The sequence below is a fragment of the Pogona vitticeps genome, chromosome 3 (assembly GCF_051106095.1).
Source record: "Pogona vitticeps strain Pit_001003342236 chromosome 3, PviZW2.1, whole genome shotgun sequence".
Classification (NCBI taxonomy): domain Eukaryota; kingdom Metazoa; phylum Chordata; class Lepidosauria; order Squamata; family Agamidae; genus Pogona; species Pogona vitticeps.
Window position 1 is genome coordinate 66,677,310 of NC_135785.1, and position 19,761 is coordinate 66,697,070.

At 39.8% G+C, this 19,761-nt stretch overlaps 1 protein-coding gene across 2 annotated transcripts in view; it reads right to left on the reverse strand.

Moving 5' to 3' along the window:
* Window positions 1–19,761, reverse strand: part of RAB11FIP2 (RAB11 family interacting protein 2) — a 114,820-nt gene that overhangs the window by 54,797 nt on the left and 40,262 nt on the right. The gene's annotated exons all lie outside the window — the stretch shown is intronic.

Genomic DNA, 19,761 nt, shown 5'->3' on the forward strand with positions numbered 1-19,761 from the left:
CATATTTAATAGTAAATTGGCTGGATCGCTCAGTGAGATGGAGTACCAGAGTGTGACTCTCCATTGTGTCTTGTTGGGGAAAAAGCCAGCTTGTGTGGTCTGTGGCAAGCTACATGGTCCCAGAACACCCCAAGAAGAAGAGAATCATAAACAATTTCTCCATGGTCTTAAAAAAAAAAAAAAACAGGAAGCGTTTGCCATAAGTTGCAATTGATTGAACAGCACACATTTATATGACTTCATCTATAATATTAAGTAGTAGTCAAGAGACAGCAGTGGAATGGCTAAGAGGATGGTGTGATACAGGAAGCCCCTGGTTTAAAATCTTACCACCACCATGAACCTAATAGATAGCATACATTAATAAGAAATTAAGGAAAAACAAGATTCCATAATTTCTTGGATACATTTTTATACAGAAGAAGTCACTAACCAGTTTGCAGTATGTAAAAATACAACATAAACCGAAAATGCAATATAAACTAAAACACAGAAAAACTGAATATGAATGACTTGGTGAAATAAAAACAAATTTACAGTTCACTGAAAGTCTATCAAAGTGGGAGCCACTCAGGCCGATTTCAGGGGGGAAAAAACCCTTCCACTGCCTGGATACTATAACTCAAAAGATGTTGCACTACTTCCCAAGGCTGGGGAAATCTCAAATGGGAACACAGACACAGAGCAAAGAATCCGATTTAACAACCTCCTGTTTATATCACAAGAAAAACACTGCTTCCCATAACTTGCACAGAAAATAATGCAATTTTAGATTGATTACGTCCCTCCCCCCCCCACCCCGTGGGACAATTGTTGTATCAATGGTTGCCAACCTTGGGTTCCCAGGTTTTCTTTGACTAAACCTCCCATAAACTGTGCTGGTCAGGTTCACTGGGATTTGTAGTCCAAGAACACCCAGGGATTCAAGGTTGGGAACCACTGCTTAATATGAAGGCCCCTTGTATTTGAAGATCTGTTCAACTTATATCTGGTTTGAAAATAAATCATCAATAAGAGGGAAGGCAGAAAGAGAGAGGGAAAAATTTCTCTGTTTCAATGTCCCCCCCCCCCAAAAAAAATTCTATCACTTTCTGCATCAGCTTTGTGGGACTCAATTTTTCTTCTTGCAAAGGAAACTGTATTTTGGATGGGTTTTTCGCCATTGTCATAAAAATGATTTGTGCTTTTTGAATACATTCTTACTGTATGCACATTTGTGCACCTTCTTTCTATTGATTAAACCGTGCTTACACATGTACACATTTTAACCCTTTGTTGTTTTACAAGAACACATGGTTTTATGTAAAACAACAAAAACAACAACCACAGAGGTAGTCTCTTGGCCATTTGAGAAAAACATTCCAAAATTCCAAGACCACCACCCCCCCCCAGATCTTCCCATCAGGCAAGATGTTACAAAAAGGAGTGGGGAAGAGGAGGATAGTCACATTATATGCATGGCATTTGAGAGGTAATGATTTCTTTTATGCAGATGGTTCACAGGCCCCATATGTTGAAATGCCTGGTTTTAGGTGGATTTTACTTCTACAAAACACATCTCCAACTGAGTAAGTGTGCTAATTTTGAAGGCACATTCTGCTTTGTCTCACCATAAGTGTCAGGAGATGCAAAAATAGTTTCACTGAACATTTCAACCAAAAGGTGGTGGAGGGGACTTCTTTCCCACCTCTGTTTCAAGCTGTACTTCAGCACTTTGCACATGGGCAGTGGGCTGAGCAGACGTACAGGTCGTTACGATGAGGTGTGTTTTATCTCTGTTTATATTTTAGAAATCATTTTAGAGGTCTGCACCTCTACACTATAAAACTAGCAGATGTACATTTTTTGGGGGATAGAGAGCACCGTTTTTAATTTTTTTCTTGTTTTGTTTCCAGAAGAGCACTGGCTGCCCTATTGAACAGAACAGAAACAGCTGGTAAAACTGGCATGCCCGGGGAACAGCAATCTGAAAATATAACTTTTGACAAGATATGGTGGGGCTGATGGTGTGAGGGTCTGCAGCCAAATCGAGAATCATCATGAGGTTGATACGAAGGGAAAGCAGTAGGTCTAAAGATATACCCCAGCGGAGTGTTTGTGTGTGTATGCGTGTTACAGATATTGTTCCATAGTAGAAGCTGAATGAGCTCCATAATCATAGGAAGTCACTGATAATCAGTACCACTGTTGACACCACCCCACCCAATCCTGGAGTCTTTGAGGCAACCATGAGGGGGGCAGGGGGGAAGGCTTTTGTTGCTTTTGTTTTCCAGGGCCTTTTGTTTTGTTTGCAGAGCAGCAGATCATTATGATTGTGTCCTGAACTTTGAAAATCCTGCCTTATATCAAACCCCACTGGGACAGAGGAGGAGGGACAACATTGGCAAACACAATGAATGGCTTCAAAAGAGTTCCACACATGCCACTGGGAGCAAACTTTCTGCGTTCATCTGCAATGGAGGGCTTGATCACACTCTGAAATTCAATATTTATTGCCACTTGAAAAATGAGAAATGCTTTACTCCGGCAGAAAGGAACGTGGCTGCCAAATGGCAGGTGATCACAGGGGCTCCCTTTCAACACAGCATCACAACCCAACAGACGCTCAGGCTGCTAACACCCAAGACATCGTCATTCCGTCTAATTTTACAGAAATAGAGTCAGGAAGACAGTCTCAGCAAAGATAATGTGACGGCAACAAGTATCAAAGATTCCTCATGTTGTTAATACAGAGGTTAGCCAGGGTGTATCTAATTGACTCCTGAAAAATTAGTCTTGGCAAAGAACAATCATTTAAAGCATTTCCTGTCGATAACTGTAATGAAGCTGAGGGTTAAATTGCATGGATTGCTGTAAAAAGCCATCAGCAGCTGTGATCTGAGTCCAGAACCTGCTGGATGAAAGAAGGGGCTCTAAACCAGTGGTTCCAAACCCTGGATCCCCAGATGTTCTTGGACTAAAACTCCCAGAAGCCATCACCACTGACTCTGCTGGCCAGGATTTCTGGGAGTTGTATTCCAAGAATATCTGGGGACTCAAGGTTAGGGACCATTGCTTTGTGCCTCACTGAAGTCCCCATTAGGGTCAGGTGCTGTCAGTCACCCAGAAAGAGATAATCTTCCAATGCAGGGCACCAATCTGCACATCAGGACCATCAAGACCATGGGGACCATGGGGAGGAAAGTACTGAAAAGCCCTGCAAGGGTTCAGGTTGGATTTGCTTGCATTCCTCTTTGCATTAGATGGAAGTGTCTCTTGGTACAAATAGGAATTTTTCTTATAGTACAACCCCCACAGACCAATCTCAAACTACAATGGGCAAGCAAAGGCTTAAATCCCTCCTAATAGAATCCACATCCCATTTTATCTAACCTTTCAATACACTACATCATGGGAGATTTGGCCCTAGGCACCTAAATCAGAATTCATTTTAAACATCACAAGTAGTTTTTCAGACACTACTGGACTCTGACACTGCAACAATATAATTGCATCCCACACAATTCTAGTGCTGGCATTTTATCCTCTTGATCCACGTGCTTCCTCGTCATAGACGTTCGGAGTTGTAATAGATAAGCGGAGCGAGAAAATACCACCATATTTCTCCTATTCTGGCGTTGGCTGCCCATTCGGTTCCACGTCGACTTTAAAGTTTTGATGCTTACGTATAAAGCCCTAAACCGTTTAGGGCCTCAATACTTGGCAGAATGCTTACTCCCACCTAGTTCTACCCGTGTCACACGTGCAAGTCAAGAGGTGAGGCTGAGGAGCCCAACACTGAGGAAAGCCCGGAAGGAAAAAAACAAGAAACTGGGCCTTCTGGCGGTGACTCCTCGCCTCTGGAACAATCTGCCTCCGGAGATTCGCACAGCTCCCTCGCTGGGTACTTTTAAAAATCAATTTAAAACGTGAATGTTTAGGCAGGCCTTCCCCCCAGTTAATTCCTGGCTCTTTCCCCTCCTCTCTATATTTGATTCATTTCGTATGGTTTCCATCTTGTAGAATTGTTTAATTGTGTTATATTTTTTTCTTATATTGTGTTGTATTCTATGTTGTAATCCGCCTAGAGTGGTAGCAATGACCAGATAGGTGGGGTATGTATGTATGTATGTATGTATGTATGTATGTATGTATGTATGTATGTATGTATGTATGTATGTATGTATGTATGTATGTATAAACAAACAAACAAACAAACAAACAAACAAACAAACAAACAAACAAATAAATAAATAAATAAATAAATAAATAAATAAATAAATAAATAAATAAATAAATATGCAGGAGCTACTTTCTGATTGTAGCAGTAGCGTAAGATGATAGACGGCAGCTATTTTGTAAATGAAAATGAATGTCTTGTGACACTTTGACAGGCATAAAAACCTGGTGGAGGTGGGAAAAGGAGGATATCTGGATGTGGCCCTTCTTCACACTTTCCAAGTGAGGAACAGCATGGGCAATGTGATCTCCTGTTTATAGAAATGAAACTCCTAAGCAGTAAAATAAGGTCCACATCTAGCAGGCTTTGGATTTGGTTTTCATGGGACAAAAATATTTCTTCCTTTGCTCCCCACCCCATATGTGCATGCTTTAAATTTCAAGCAGTGCTCAAACATTATCTCCATTGACTGATGTGTGTTCAAGCAATGCTCAGCATGCATTTGAAATATGTATGGCTTTCTTTGTGCTCTTTTCAGATATGCACATTTCCTTCCCAGATGTGTCTGCAGCTGTCCATCAGCATGAGCATTCTGGGGTGCTAATGGTGCTTGCCTTGTGGATAATCTGGGAACTGCAGATTGAGCTAAACCCATTGAATTTTAGGACAAAATGGATTCCTCGCTCGCCCATAGTTACATTCATCTATAGCTGAGTAACACATATCATTGCGACATGTTACAGATATGATCTATAGAGGGTAATAAAGACAAGGCATTTATGATGGATGCAACAACTAAAGCATTTTGAGAGGAGACACCAATTTAAGGCTCTTCAGTATGCCAACTGAAATAGCTAACTTCAGTATACTAACATGTGTGGCTTGGAGTGGGGGACCCCAAGGAGAATTTGGCAAAACAGAACTGATTATGCTCTGTGACATGTTTTTAGAACTTCTTCTCAATATGATTATGAAGCTGGTTTGTCAGATGGTACCACTTTCATCATATCACATGCTGAGCTGCTAATGAAATTATGGGGCCTGTAAAAAATTTCAATCATTTTCCTTATCCTGCCAACCTGCACAAAGCTGGGTAATGGATCTCCTGCATGGAAACATTTGCATTGTACCTGCTTGAAAGAGAAAGCTGAGAGCTGGGTTCAAAATGGAAAACCTGTAACATACTAGTGGGAAAGATGAACCATACACTTCCACAGCAATCAACACTTTTCATTCCTATGTAAACCCCCCCCCCCCAAAAAAAATTATTCCTTATTGCAGAAGACATGGGACCTTCATGCAAGTCTGTATCAAATACATATGAAGGAGACGTGTTTTTGACCAAGAAGTAAGGACAAAAAAGAACCTCATTCTCATTATTTTCCCCACAAAAATTCCCACCACATTCTTTTCTCCTTTAAGCTATGAGTCAAAAGAAGATTTCACATTTCCAAATTATGCTCCCCCTCCCAGCAATGCTATTAAAATCAACCCCCCCACACACACTTCTTATGATGGTTGCTTATGTGTTGACCCATGCAGATGCAGCAAGAGGGAGAAAAAAAGAGGACACGAGGGGGTTTCTTTAACAATACCCACCTATACTATTTTTATATGTACTTGCTAATTAGAAATTAATTACTGTAATTTGAACAGAAATTTAATTCTCAGCACAATGGGGAAGACTGACCAGAGCAACTGGCTGTCCAGATGCCATGGGCAGAATCCTGTTCAAAAGATGAGCGAGCAGTATAACATTTACAGCGCTTGTAGGAGGAGGTACCTGGTACTTCTTTGCACCAACAGAAGCCCTGCTGACTTTAACAAGTGACCTGCATAACCTCTGCCTATGTAACATACACTGGATGGGTCTAAATCAGCAGAATATTATGCTCCACCAAGTTTAAAGTGGATTCTATCACAAATGTAGCTGGGCAGTTTCGAGGCCCCTGTTCTCCTTGCTTATAATTCTCTCTGTTTAAATAAGACTTGCACAAAGAGCACTTCAAAGAGAGAACATTTTCAGACAGAAGATTGTGCTCTTTAAATTAGGTCACACTACTACACCTTTTTTCTTGTTTAGTCGTTATGTCATGTCTGACTCTTTGTGACCCCATGGACCAGAGCATGCCAGGCCCTCCTGTCTTCCACTGCTTCCCAGAGTTTGGTCAAATTCATGTTGGTTGCTTCACAGACATTGTCCAACCATCTCGTCCTCTGTCATCCTCTTGCCTTCACACTTTCCTAACATCAAGGTTTTTTCCAAGGAGTCTTCTCTTCTCATGAGATGACCAAAGTCTTGGAGCCTCAGCTTCAGGACCTGTCCTTCCAGTGAGCACTCAGGGTTGATTTCCTTCAAAATGGATAGGTTTGTTCTCCTTGCAGTCCAGGGGACTCTCAAGAGTCTCCTCTAGCACCACAATTATAAAAGCATCAATTCTTTGGCGGTCAGCCTTCTTTGTGGTCCAGCTCTCACTTCCATACATCGCTACTGGAAAAAACATAGCTTTGACTATGCAGAACCTTTTTGGCAAAATGATGTCTCTGCTTTTAAAGATGCTGTCTAGGTTTGTCATCGCTTTCCTCCCAAGAAGCAGGTGATTTTTAATTTCATGGCTGCTGTCACCATCTGTGGTGATCATGGAGCCCAAGAAGGTAAAATCTGTCACTGCCTCCATATCTTCCTCTTCTATATGCCATGAGGTGATGGGACCAGTGGCCATGATCTTAGTTTTTTTGATGTTGAGCTTCAGATCATTTTTGGCGCTCTCCTCTTTCACCCTCATTATGAGGTTCTTTAAGTCCTCCTCACTTTCTGGTATCATCTGCATATCTGAGGTTGCTGATATTTCTTCCAGCAATCTTAATTCTTGCTTGGGATTCCTCCAGTCCAGCCTTTTGCATGATGTATTCTGCATATATATAAGCAGAGAGATAATATACAGCCTTGTTGTACTCCTTTCCCAATTTTGAACCAATGAGTTGCTCCATATTTAGTTTTAACTGTTGCTTCCTGTCCCACATTTCTCAGAAGGTAGATAAGGTGGTCAGGCACTCCCATTATCTTTAAGAAATTGCCATAGTTTGCTGTGGTCCACATAGTCAAAGGCTTCTGTGTAGTTAATGAAGCAGAAGTAGATGTTTTTCTGGAACTCTCTGGCTTTCTCCATAATCCAGCACATGTTAGCAATTTGGTCTCTAGTTCCTCTGCCCCTTCACAATCAAGCTTGTACTTCTGGGAGTTCTTGGTCCACATACTGCTGAAGCCTACCTTCTAGGAATTTGTGCATAACCTTGCTAGCGTGTGAAATGAGTGCAATTCTACTACACCTATATATGTATATTTGGGCTTTGGCTTTGAAATCTATATTATTTAGATCTCAGCAAAGATCATCTTGCATGAAGACTCATGATGGCTCTCAGGATGAGAGAAACACAAAGAGCTTTGGGACCACAAATCTCATTGCATGCTTGCTCACTATGAGGCTGTACATTTGAACCAGTAGTATATATCGTAGGATGACAAATATAAGCAGATTGGAACACAACTTTCCATGAAACTGAAATTTGTCACACATACAGTTTTCTTATTCCAATTCAATACCAAATCATCATGTGTCATGTTTACCCCACATATTTTTATACTCGTAGCTGGGAGTTATGTTATGCAAATATGCATTCTCCAATAGCTTGTGAAGTTCAAGTAAAGTCATGCTTGCTCTCATTTAGAAAAAAAACTTCCTAGTCTTTCCTAGAGAGGACTTTTAAAACACACACACAAATATACACACACAGTTTTTGATTGGACCAGAAGAATCTAGCAGAACTTAACATTCAAGATGCCAATCCTATACCCATATACGAAAGGTGGCATGAGCATTGTATATTAACAAACAGCTTTCAATCATTACTACCATCACAAAAAGAACAGGTGGAAGATTTAAATTCTCTCTCTCTCTCTCTCTCTCTCTCTCTCTCTCTGAATGCATGGCTGTGAACAGAATGCCTCTAAGACAAGTATCTACTACATGGCAGATCAAGCATATTATCACTGCAAGAGCGGGACTTCAAAAATTACATCTTCACCCTGTTGGCAAGTACACAAACACCTTGATGTGGAATCTTCAACACTGGCATTCACTATCTTCATTCCTGGCTAACACAGACATTCGGGCAGCCACAAGCAGCCACATCAATGAATAAGATCACACAAGTAGAATTAGGAACTTTTGTTAAACCAGAGGTTCGCTGCATTGACATTGGAAGAGCTACAGCGATAAACATTGATCCTTGGAAAGCTATGAGCAATGTACAACACGTGACAGCCATTTGTTGTTTTAATGTTCAGAGCCACCCTCTGCACTCACATTTAAGGTAAACCTAGCATGTTGTTGCTGCTGCCACTGCTGCTGCTGTTATGTGCTATTCAAGTTGGAACCGACTTATAGTGATCTTAATATGGCTGTCAAGGTAAGTGGGATTCCTAAAGAAGTGGTTTTACCAGCTCCACTCGCCCAGTGAATTTTCATGGTCAAGTGGGGATTTGAACCCACATCATCCTATTTCAACACTCTGTCCACACTACAATGAATATCCTGGCATAACATCATATAAATCAGAACAAACCTTTAAGCATGGCATTTCAAAGCAAAACCTTTGCACTGGCAAGTTTACCACATAAATATAAGGTACTTGTGCCCACTTCTAAAGATCATTTCACATCCAGGCAGCAGGGCAAAAGAAGACCAGAGGAATGATTCCCAAGGTGGCTTATGACGTTGGTTTGTCTGGGGAGAGATAAGCCTGAATGTTGATTCCATTGTCAAACCTGCTTTAGCTAAATAAACAAGTCACAGTCAAGAAGAAGGCCTCTGATTTGTCTAACTCCATCCTGCATATAGCAGGAATAATTGAGCAGTGTGCATCAGCACACATCTTCTTTCTGGTTTGTGGGGGAATATGATTAGTTTGTTAGAGCAAAAATAATAATAATAATAAAGAATTTTACTTGGCATTGCTATGTGTGGAACACAGTTTATACTGTGCATTTGGTGAAGTGGGCTGAAAACGTGTGCCAAACATAACTTGTTAGCCTTCAAGCTGACTCTTGGTTTTATGTACCATCCAGTCTCAGCCTTATTATCTTCTCTACAATAACTACAACTGTGATCTACTTCTTAGGCTTGTTAGGAAAGACAGGGGGGGAAAAAGAGAAACATTTGAAATTGTTAATGTACTATTGAAATTAATGCTTCATTAATTCATGAAGGGGTTTTCATGCTGTCTTCATTTCAAACATGGCTTGGTTTCTCTAGTAATAATTGGAGTGTTTGTTTAAAATGGACATCATCAAATCAAACCCTAAGAAAGTCAATCATAGAAACAATCATGCAAGAAAACATTTCCCTTCTCTGCTGTGTTCAGAGATCTTCCAACTCACTAATTTTGAACTTAGCTTTCATGAAGCACTTCTGGATTTCAGCCACCTTATTATTTAATTGATGTCTAGATAAAAAGCCTGCTTCAGCAAAACAGAACAACGATTTCCTGCCAGCAGCCAATGGCAAAACTACCTCAGGGAAGGCCCTCTCATCTCAGGGTATCATAGACAATGATAAAGTTATTTAATTTTAGACTCTTTCTCCAAACTCCTGTTGCTTAGTGTAATAAATTACACTATGGTAGGCCTATTGAATCAATGGTTCTTATGGAGAAGTTGACTCCAAATCCTTACTGATATGATGGGCCTATTCTAGGATGATTTACTACGCTAAACAAAAGGATTTTGGCTTATATCTAATGGTCTTACCAATAATGTAGTTTCTTAATGTGATAATATACCCTCCTAATTCCACTTTGAGTAAGGTGACACTAGGAGAACTTACTAATTAGCAGTATTGAACTGGGACACCTTTAACCACTTTAGGCTGCAAATTTACACAACCTTATCTAGGAGTCAGATCCAGTTAAGTGAACGGAATTGTTTTCTGAGGAAAACACATATGACAGCAACTGTAAGTAAATTTTTATGGTATTTGTGCCACTCCTTTACTTTTGAATTGTTCAAAGAAGGCTATAACCTTTCAAAAATCAGTTATATACTGTCACATATATATTTTAATCCACTTTAAATGGTTGCTATAAATATACTGTTTTGAGAGCAGACACCTAATATTTCAGTTTAAGAAAACCTCTTCACCATTTTAAAGTAACATATATCTGTGTTGGCCTGGGAGTGGAAATACCGGTAACTCCTTAAAAGGGAGTGAGGAAGAAAACATTCACACTCTTGCTGTTTTAGGTCTGGGTCTCACAAAAAACGAAGGGATGGACCAAAAGTTTGATGTGGTCATCTTAGGTCTCTTTGGCAAAGAGCTCATTGATCATGAGTGTCATGTAGCACAGTGGGGCTGCTTTTATTCACCTCAAAGACTTTTGAGGCACATTAGGTATCAATCAAACACTCATCATCCCCAGCACCCCACTGTCAGATCCTGTGTGTAATTCTCTTCCTTGCTTTTCTTCTGAAGTTTGAAAGAACTAAAAGTGCTCTTCTTTGCAAAACCATGCCATCATCAGGTTTGAACTCAAATCTGAGTTCAAATTTCAATATTGTTCCCTAGCTCTGAACAAGGATGCAATCTTCATGTTTTAACAAAGGGGGGGCAGTATGAAAGAGGATCTGTTTGCTTTATTTTCATATTCTACAGATGATTCCCAAAACAGAGCCTTTTAAACAGAAACGGCATTCATTAAAAAAGGGACATGAACGTTTTGTAAGTTGTTTACCAATCTTCTACTCATTGTCTCATCAAATTACCCAAGAGATTTTCATCCAATATTGTTGTGAAGGCTGTTGTTAGTAGCCTATCAGAATGTCTGGAGCGTGGGGTGGGGGCAGATATCTGGAAGATATAAAAAGGGCCTGGATTGGCTGGAAACCAGTGGATGTGTTCTTTCATTGTTTCACTCATTCCTTGTGATGTGGGAGTTCCTGGCACAACCCATTTTATACTGTCTGACTGGCTGCATCTGTTATTCACATGATCTTCAATCCTTTCCTCTCTTTTTTTCCCCTTGCCTCCTTTGGATTATTTTTTGTATTTCTTTTTCCTATGATTTCATTTAGAATGGGGGGGGGCCTCTTTTCCTTTCTTAGATAATTTATATTGTTTGCCTTCTGCTGTTTTCATTTGTTTGGTTGGTTTACTTGGTTTTAGGGGGAGGGACTGTGTTTTTTTCTTTTACTATTTTTTTCTTTGTTGTTTGATTTTTTGTAATTGTAATTTGGTTAATTTTTGTATTTATTCAGTTAAAGGTGTATATTTTGGTGGAATTTTTGAGACTGTGCTGTTTGGTGGTGGTGGTTTGTTGCCTCTTTTGGACCAGAGTGATTCTCAGCTGCTTGCTTCTGCTTTTTGGGGATAGTTTTTACAGGTTCTTTAAGGTTTGTCATGAATTAAATTGAAGCCAAATGAACTGAAAAACACGATCCCTTTTGTGTTTGATGAAAGGACTGGTACAAGAAAAACACAAACGTGAAAGAGGCACCTCTGGAAAAAAATCTTGCTTGTTTTCTTGATGTAAGCATTTATTTCCACATTTTGTCTAAGTCACATTGCTTCCTCCATTGATGTGTATTTTTGTACTTCTGCAAATTTTAGCCATTCCTCTCTCGAAATATGTTATATTTTTGAGCAGTTTAATTATCTAAAATGTCCTTCAGCCCTCACAGATGTGTTAATTTTCACAATGAGTTTTGAGAGGTGCAGAAAAGGCCAAGATTTAGAATCCTGCAACATCCTATTCCATTCTGTCCTTGCTCACCAACTGGCAAGGTAACCGATTTGTGCCCAGGAGAGGAGGAAAGGTGAAAGCACGTTAGGTTGGTAGAATATTGCTAAAGAAAAGGCAACAGCATGCAAAGGCTGCTAGGATATAGGCCTGATTTTTGCCCAGTCACCTGGTTCCTGATCAGTTATACACTGTCCTCTTCCTAATTTATGCTGCCACCTAAATTTCCTGGAAAGGGACCTCACATTTTTTCAGTAATGAGAAAGGAGAGCCCCAAAATCCCAGAGCTGCTTTTCCAAATAATCTCTGCAAGGAATTGGTAAACTGAATTTGCAGTGAGTCAATCATGGCCCTGCTTTTTTGCAACAGCAAAAGTGTAGGCCCACCTCCAGGGACCGAGTGCATTCTTGCTCATTTACTGTCACAAAAGAGGAAGTCACAGTGATTTCTTTCTTTCAAGTCACTCCTTCAGAAGGAAAGATCATTGTGGTGGGGGGACATGGGCACCAAAGGTCAACTCCTTCATCCGTTATAATTCATCCCACTATTTACTTAACATGCTCTGAAAGGCAAGGAGAAGGTTGTTGTCTACCAAATATGAAGAGAACGGCCAAAATCCTATTGGTGTCCATGTAAGATTTAGGTAGCTTTCTATAGCAAATCATGAGAACTTGACAAAGTGCTAGAGTGCATCTCAGTCACATGCCTGGTCACATATCCAGCTGTGCAACCAAGATGCATCATGGCACTTCATCAACTAGTTGCAGTTAGCATGGCAATTAATGCAAACTTTACTACAAAAAAACCCATATGATTCCAGCCAATGAAAAATGTCAATGTTTTTTTTCAGGCACAAATTTCTTTAAATTGTCTGGAAAACAGCAGTTACATTATTTTTCTAGTTTTAATGGAGGTTACATCTCAAGCCTGGCTGGGCATGGTCCATATCCTTAAAGAAATAAAAATGTAAATAAAAAAGACTAGCTGGTTTTGGGAAATAATTTTAATTTGCAAGTGCATGTGGTTTGCTACTTTGCCGGACTACCTCCTTAATGGTTTCAACTGCTCAGTTGGCATAATCAAAATCCTTCTACAAAACATCACTCTAAAATCCTATACCAATATGATGCATGAAAGCTCAGCAGAAGGAGATCCCATTGCCAAAATGTTTGCAAACCGCACATTTCTAACTGACATCAGTGTCGGATAGCTTATGTAATTGTTGCAAAACTGAATATTGCCACAGCAAGAGAAAATATCTTGTTCCATTGACTCTCATTAAATGGTATATTCTCTCTCCCCCAGCACAATTTTTGAAAAACAGATGTATTGATTCCATACAAAATGTTAGATCAAATAGAAATCCCCAGTCAGTTCTATTACCTTTCAAGCTGTTACCAGTGATTGTAACTCCCAGTGAACATCTGAGAGCCTCGGCTTCTCCCAACTTCATTTTTGATTGTTTGGCAGACCAGCATCTTTGGTGTTTGGTTCCCAAACATTCAGCAGCATGTTATATTGATAAAAGACTTCTATGATCATAATTACTTTCTTCAAACATTCAGAGTGTAAGATCGTGTTTCTCAGCCTGATATCCCCAAGAGTAAGGCATAATTTCAAAAGTTTTAAGGGAACCTACTCAATGTACTTCTTGGAACCATCCACCTGTAGACATTTATGCACACACCTTTCCCAAAATATGCATATTATGTGGCCCTTATTAATTAACTTAATCACTGTGTGTAGATGTATGGATTTTAGATTGCAACTGAACCCTGCACCACAATTCCTGATCTTCTTGTGTAAATTCAGGAACTCTGAAGTTTGTAAACTTGCCCCAAAATGTGAACCACAGCTATTTCTCACATGCGTATACAGAGGTATCATTAAACTATACTACTGTGAGGATCAAGTAGAAGCAACTCTGATGTTTAAATTGTGATTTAAATTGTGCATTCCCATCTTATTCAGGCCCTACTCTGTCCAGTGATGTGGGAGTAGTAGTTTGGAGTCAAGGTTTTCAAAGCAGTAGCCATGGCTGTGCAATCATGTCCAAACAAAAATGAATCCAACCCAAAAAAACCTTCCAGAAAGTGACACTGTTGAGGCATGTTAAAGACTAGCTTTTATATTCCAATGTGAGCTTTCAATAATCCACAAGAGTCTGAAAAAGTAGATGTATCCATGAAAGCTCACATTGCAATATAACAGTTAGTCTTTAAGGTGCCACAACATTTTTGTTTTCATTTCTGTTCACAGTTGAAGGTTCCCCAGCCTTCATTTAGATTGTTTTGTTAAACTTTTTAAATTGCAAGAAATCGTGTGTTATAATCCAGTAGCTCTTTAAATGACACAAATCCCCTTTAATTGAATACATTTGCCGAAAAGATTCATTAATAGTTTTATAAATCATTTAACTAGAAAAGATTTTACTCTTTAAGCCAGCTGTAACTTGTCCTGTATTGCAGGAATTCTCCAGCATAATGTATGCTTCTTTAAGTGGCTGAAAGCACTTAAATGAAGACAAACATGTTACAACATAGCCAGAACTTTACTTCTGTCTTCAGGAAAATCATCCAAAGACACAGAAAATTGCCAAACTATAGTCTTTAAAACCAATTTAACTGAAACTTCAATAACATTTGACATTTCCTAAACCTGAAGGTTTCCAGGTTGTGTTTGTGGCTTTTATGAAATACAGAATATAAAACTCTCGAGTGAGGTAAAATTTATATTTAGGCTTTGTGGCAGCCTAATTATTCAGATATAATAGTCCTAGATTGCTTTTAGCCTAGCTATATGCTTTTAGAGTGAAATAGAAGCTCAGAAATATTACAAGCTACTGTCAAAATAGAGAATTCTGTAATAATTCTTGCCACACTGGCCTGACCAAAGTCACAGCCCCTCTTGACCTGTTGAACACAATGTGAGGAGGGGGTTGTACATTCCAGTCATGCTGCTTTGGCACACATGAGAATTTGACACGTGAGAACTACAAACTTTTAAAGTATCAAAAGTAAAGACGATTTTAATATTGTGAAAGCATTATACTGTATTCACAATCCAGTGGAATATTTTGTTGAAATAATAAGCCATAGGTCAAGCTACATGTGACATGGGAGATACGTAACTACATTCCCAGTGTCTTGTTTCTTGACTTTGGGGCAGTCATTCCCCATGTGCATTTAAAGTCCCACTGCTATTTCCCTTAAACTGCCAAACATCAAATAGGGTGTGACACTGGGATCATACGATCAGGGATGAGTGAAAATTTCATCCAGTTCATTTTCTAAATAAGAAATCTTATTTAGAAAATTAACTGGATGAAATTTTCACTATATATATGTATATGGAAAGCAAAAGTAGCAGGCAGGGGATTTTAGTGGCTATACTCTTAAGAGTTTGGCATTCAGCTTTCGCCCCACCTACTTCACTTCCTCACCTCACCCTCACAGTATGTTCTCTAGGTACATCTTATAAATTATGTTTGTTGTTCTACTATGCTGTTCTAATGGCAAAGGCTTACAATGACAGGATGGCCAAACTGGTGACAATCCATCAAATCCACATCAGGATAAAGCAGAGTTCTGTCATGTATTTCCTACCTTGCTAGAGAGCTAATACCTTGACTTCACCACTGAGAAATGAGAACACAGGTTTTTCTAATGCTATTGTTAGAAGGTCTTGTATAAATGAGGAGATATTCATTAATGAAACCCTTTGAAGTTACCTCTAAAGGTGTCCTGGGGAGTCAATTTTCAAGGAATTCCTAATGGAAACCACAGATATCTGAGAATGAGGCTCACATCACCTTAACAAGGCCTGCATGAATCATTTAGAGGAGGAGGTGACATGACACATTGCAGTGTTTTTCCTTGTTAAAGCTATTGGCACCATGCGACAGGCACCTACGTCGGGCAACAATAGAAGCAATCTGGTCTGGCACAGTCAGCCTGTGACACCAGATTTCTTAAGATATTCCCTGCTGATGTTGGCTAGTTTAATCCCTAAAGATTTAGAAAAGTGTCCTGGAGACCCAGAAAATAAGAGGTAGCAGCAGGCTAAGGCAATACGTTTGCACCTGGCACTTATCTTACAAGCAGCCCCTTTGTTATGAACCCATCTGCTGAAGTTCCTGCCATGTGTTAGTGTCTTGCAGTAGAAATCAGAGGTCAATACAGGTTCCTCCTCTCTTTATTTAGCAAAAGTATATTTAAGCACATACAGGTGAGCAAATGTGCTATGGAAAGTGTTTGAAAACTATCTTCTATGGCACAAAGCAATTCCTGCCATTCATTGCTACAGATGAAATGGCGCTAAATATAACATAGCCTCTTCTCAAACAATATTACTAAAACTATCCAAGTACAGCTCATAAATCTCTCGTGCCTGCTAAGCAGTTTCAGAGTTGAAGACTCTGTATTTTTTGCAGAGTTTGCTCCTCCTGTTCCTTCAGGCACATAAGAGTGACCATGATTATGTTCCAAATGTTATAGGACAAAGATAAAGAAAAAAGGAGACCACATAGATTAAATTAGAGCAAAAGGAGGAAAGAATTTAGTGTGAGAGAAGGAATCTAAATAAGAGAGCATCAGCAACACCTCATCTCAGCTTTACAAAAATGTTGGCATGTTATGCTTATGCATTTTGGATATCCTGGCTATATATTAAGGTGTAGAACCACAACCCATCCATCCAACTAGTTTCTCTTATTACTTCTACTCTATATCTATGCTCCACAGCCCAGGAAACTACTATATTGGGGATTTCTCCCAGATATGAGTAGAACTAGGCTGTGCTTTGTATGCCTGAAATGGTAGGTAGCTTATGGAGTGGAATTGGATTGGACACCTTACTACAAAATTTTCTGGCTGCAGTCATGAGCTGTCACTATCTGAAAGGTGATGCACTGAAACATATATGGACACATAGGTCTAGAGCTGTGCTTTGTGTGCTTGGATAGAAAATGTCTGATTCTTGTTACACATTTGGCCTGTGGCTATATCCATTGCTAGAATATGGCCTCCATACCTTTCCAAAATTGGCAGTCCAGACCTTACACACAAAAAAGACACACACACATCCAAATTATTGTAGGCAAGATCTGTAAAACAACAACCACCCTTTTATATTTACATGATGAAAATGGCAGTAATATTTTACATATGCTACCTTAATACTGCTTACAGCATCTGTGCATTCGCAATGAGATGGGCACAAAATGAGTTACAAAAGAAAAAAAAACCAAAACACCACTGTTCCATAGTTCTTTGGTGGTGGTTCGGGGAAACAGTCCAGAATGAAATGAAATGCTGAATTATCATTGGCGATTCATACATACATATACAAGCATCCCAAATTCAATCTTCACCAAACTTGGAGGGTTGGTCCAAGTGTCAGTCCAAGTTTGGAAAAAATTGAATTTTGGATGCCTGAGTTATAGCCCCCCAAACAAAGCCCCCCCCCCAGGAAAGTGCTGTTTTGGCCAGCTGGCTAAACAGCACTTTCCTGGGACCTGGAACCTGCTGGGGGGGGGGCTATAAAGCAGATATCCCAATTTCAAATTTCACTTTAAAGAGCATTTAAAGTAAGATGAAATGAATATGGCAAAGATTAATTCCATCCAGCCCAAACTATCAAACTTTGGATCCTAAACATGTGAACCACAATGCTACATGGACCATGGCCTAACTATTCTCTAGTATTGTCACATCATATTTAAAGCATATAACAAATGCATATAGATTAAATCCACATTAACAAACTAACTCACATAGCCCAATGTGATCTACAAGTTCTTCCCAGGATTCTCCTCCTAGCAGAAACTGATGATATCTCAGACAAGTTATTTCAATGACAGCCCTCCAGTTGTGTAATGGTATATATTAGGCAGCAATTCCGAGAAATTTCATGTAGCAAATGAAGACCTTACAATGTTTTTACCCAGGACTTTTAGCACCACTGTTTTATTATTTTTTAATACAGTTCTCATCTATACATGTGTGTATTGTTTTCAATTCTCCAAAAACTAATTTGAAACTAAGGCTGTGGTCCCCCTCTGATAATGAGAGTTTTCATCCGTTTCTTGCTGTGTTTCACAGTTACTTGATATATATACCTGGATGAGTGTCCCAATATGTTTTAACACTACCAATTTGTTTCCTTCCATTTGAACCATTATGGCCAGCTACACCATGGTACCAATTTATTTTCTCTCTTGTTTTATGGAGTACTGAATCCCCTCAATTTTAATTTGCAAAATTTTTAAAATGCAATACATTGATAGATCTAGCAGTGTTTCCTGATGAGTAGAAGTCCCTCTGTTGCACAGTTACCACTGGAAGCAATGCACTGCACTCAATGGATCCAGCACCCGCCCACAAGGGCTGTACTGCTTGCCAGTGGAGTGCTTGTGATTTAAACCTGTTAACAGAAGTTTACCAACAAATCGATATTCCAGCCATATCTAGAAAGGCAGCCGTGAGGCAGTAATGGCAGCTGGCTCCCCTGGTGAATCTGCTTCAAAAAAGTATAGACAGGATTGTACACACGTGCCATACCACTAAGGAATACATCAAAATGCCACCGGAACAAAACAAAAAACCCCAAACAAACCAGAAGACATTTGACGAGGTGGAAATGTTCTGGAGTTACACCACTGGCTGGTAAAAGGGTTCACTAATGGCCATGCATCGTGTTACCAGAAATTTATGCCTCAATGTTACTGGGGAATAACTGGGGGACATTTGGCTGATGTGACTGTGGCCTAAGAGAGAAAATGAAGTCTTAATGGAGAGTTAACTGTTAAGCATGTTATATTGGTGGACAAGGAAAAAGACAATCCAGAGATAGTGTAGGCTACAGCTGAAATCATCACATTCAACACATTCTTGCTGCAACTAAAATACACTGCAAAGCACCACAGAGAAGCTCCCGATTAAATGGTCATAAGTTGAAGCACCATTTCCTATATGACTGCATTGAAATCCCATTAATCCGTTTCGGTCGGGGGGAAAAAATCACACACACACACACATCCCCAAAAAACAAACAAACAAAAAACACTGCACGCCCCATCAGAACGTGTTGGAGCCGGGCGGAAAAATCATGTAAAAAAAAAAAAAGCAACACCAAGTCCCACCGGAACGCACTGGGGACGAAAACAAATCACAAAAAAACGTCCAACACAGCAAGTCCCATCGGAACGCATTGGGACCAGGGGGGGAAATCACAAAAACACAACAACACAGCAAGCCACATCGGAACATGCTGGGGCCGGGGAAAAAATCATAAAAACAACAACAACACAGCAAGCCCCATCGGAACACACAAGTATTTCGAAACAAACACACCAAAACACACACAAAAATCACAGCACAGAAACATAACCCCCCCAGCCTAAACCCACCCTACAAAACCCTGTATGTACTCACTTAGAAGCAGAAAGCAGAACCAGGCAGTCCAAAGCCTCCTCTGACACACACTCTAACCGTTGGACGAAAAAGCTACAAAAAATCCTCTTTGCCAACCAACGGTTAGTACATTTGAATTCACTGCCGTTTCCCCCACCTTTTTTCCAGTTGTAACTCAAAGCTCCGGTCGCAAGTCGAAGCAAAGTTTTGCGAACGGAGCTGGTCGTAACTCAAAATGGTCGTAAGTCAGAACATTCGTAAGTCGAGGCACCACTGTAAAGTTAAAATGTCTCAGCTTTAAAAGCATTATTCAGCAACAGCCATAACCTCTATTCAAGCACCACTACAGAGGCATTGGGCAACAATACTCAGAATTACCAGATGCACAAAGATTTC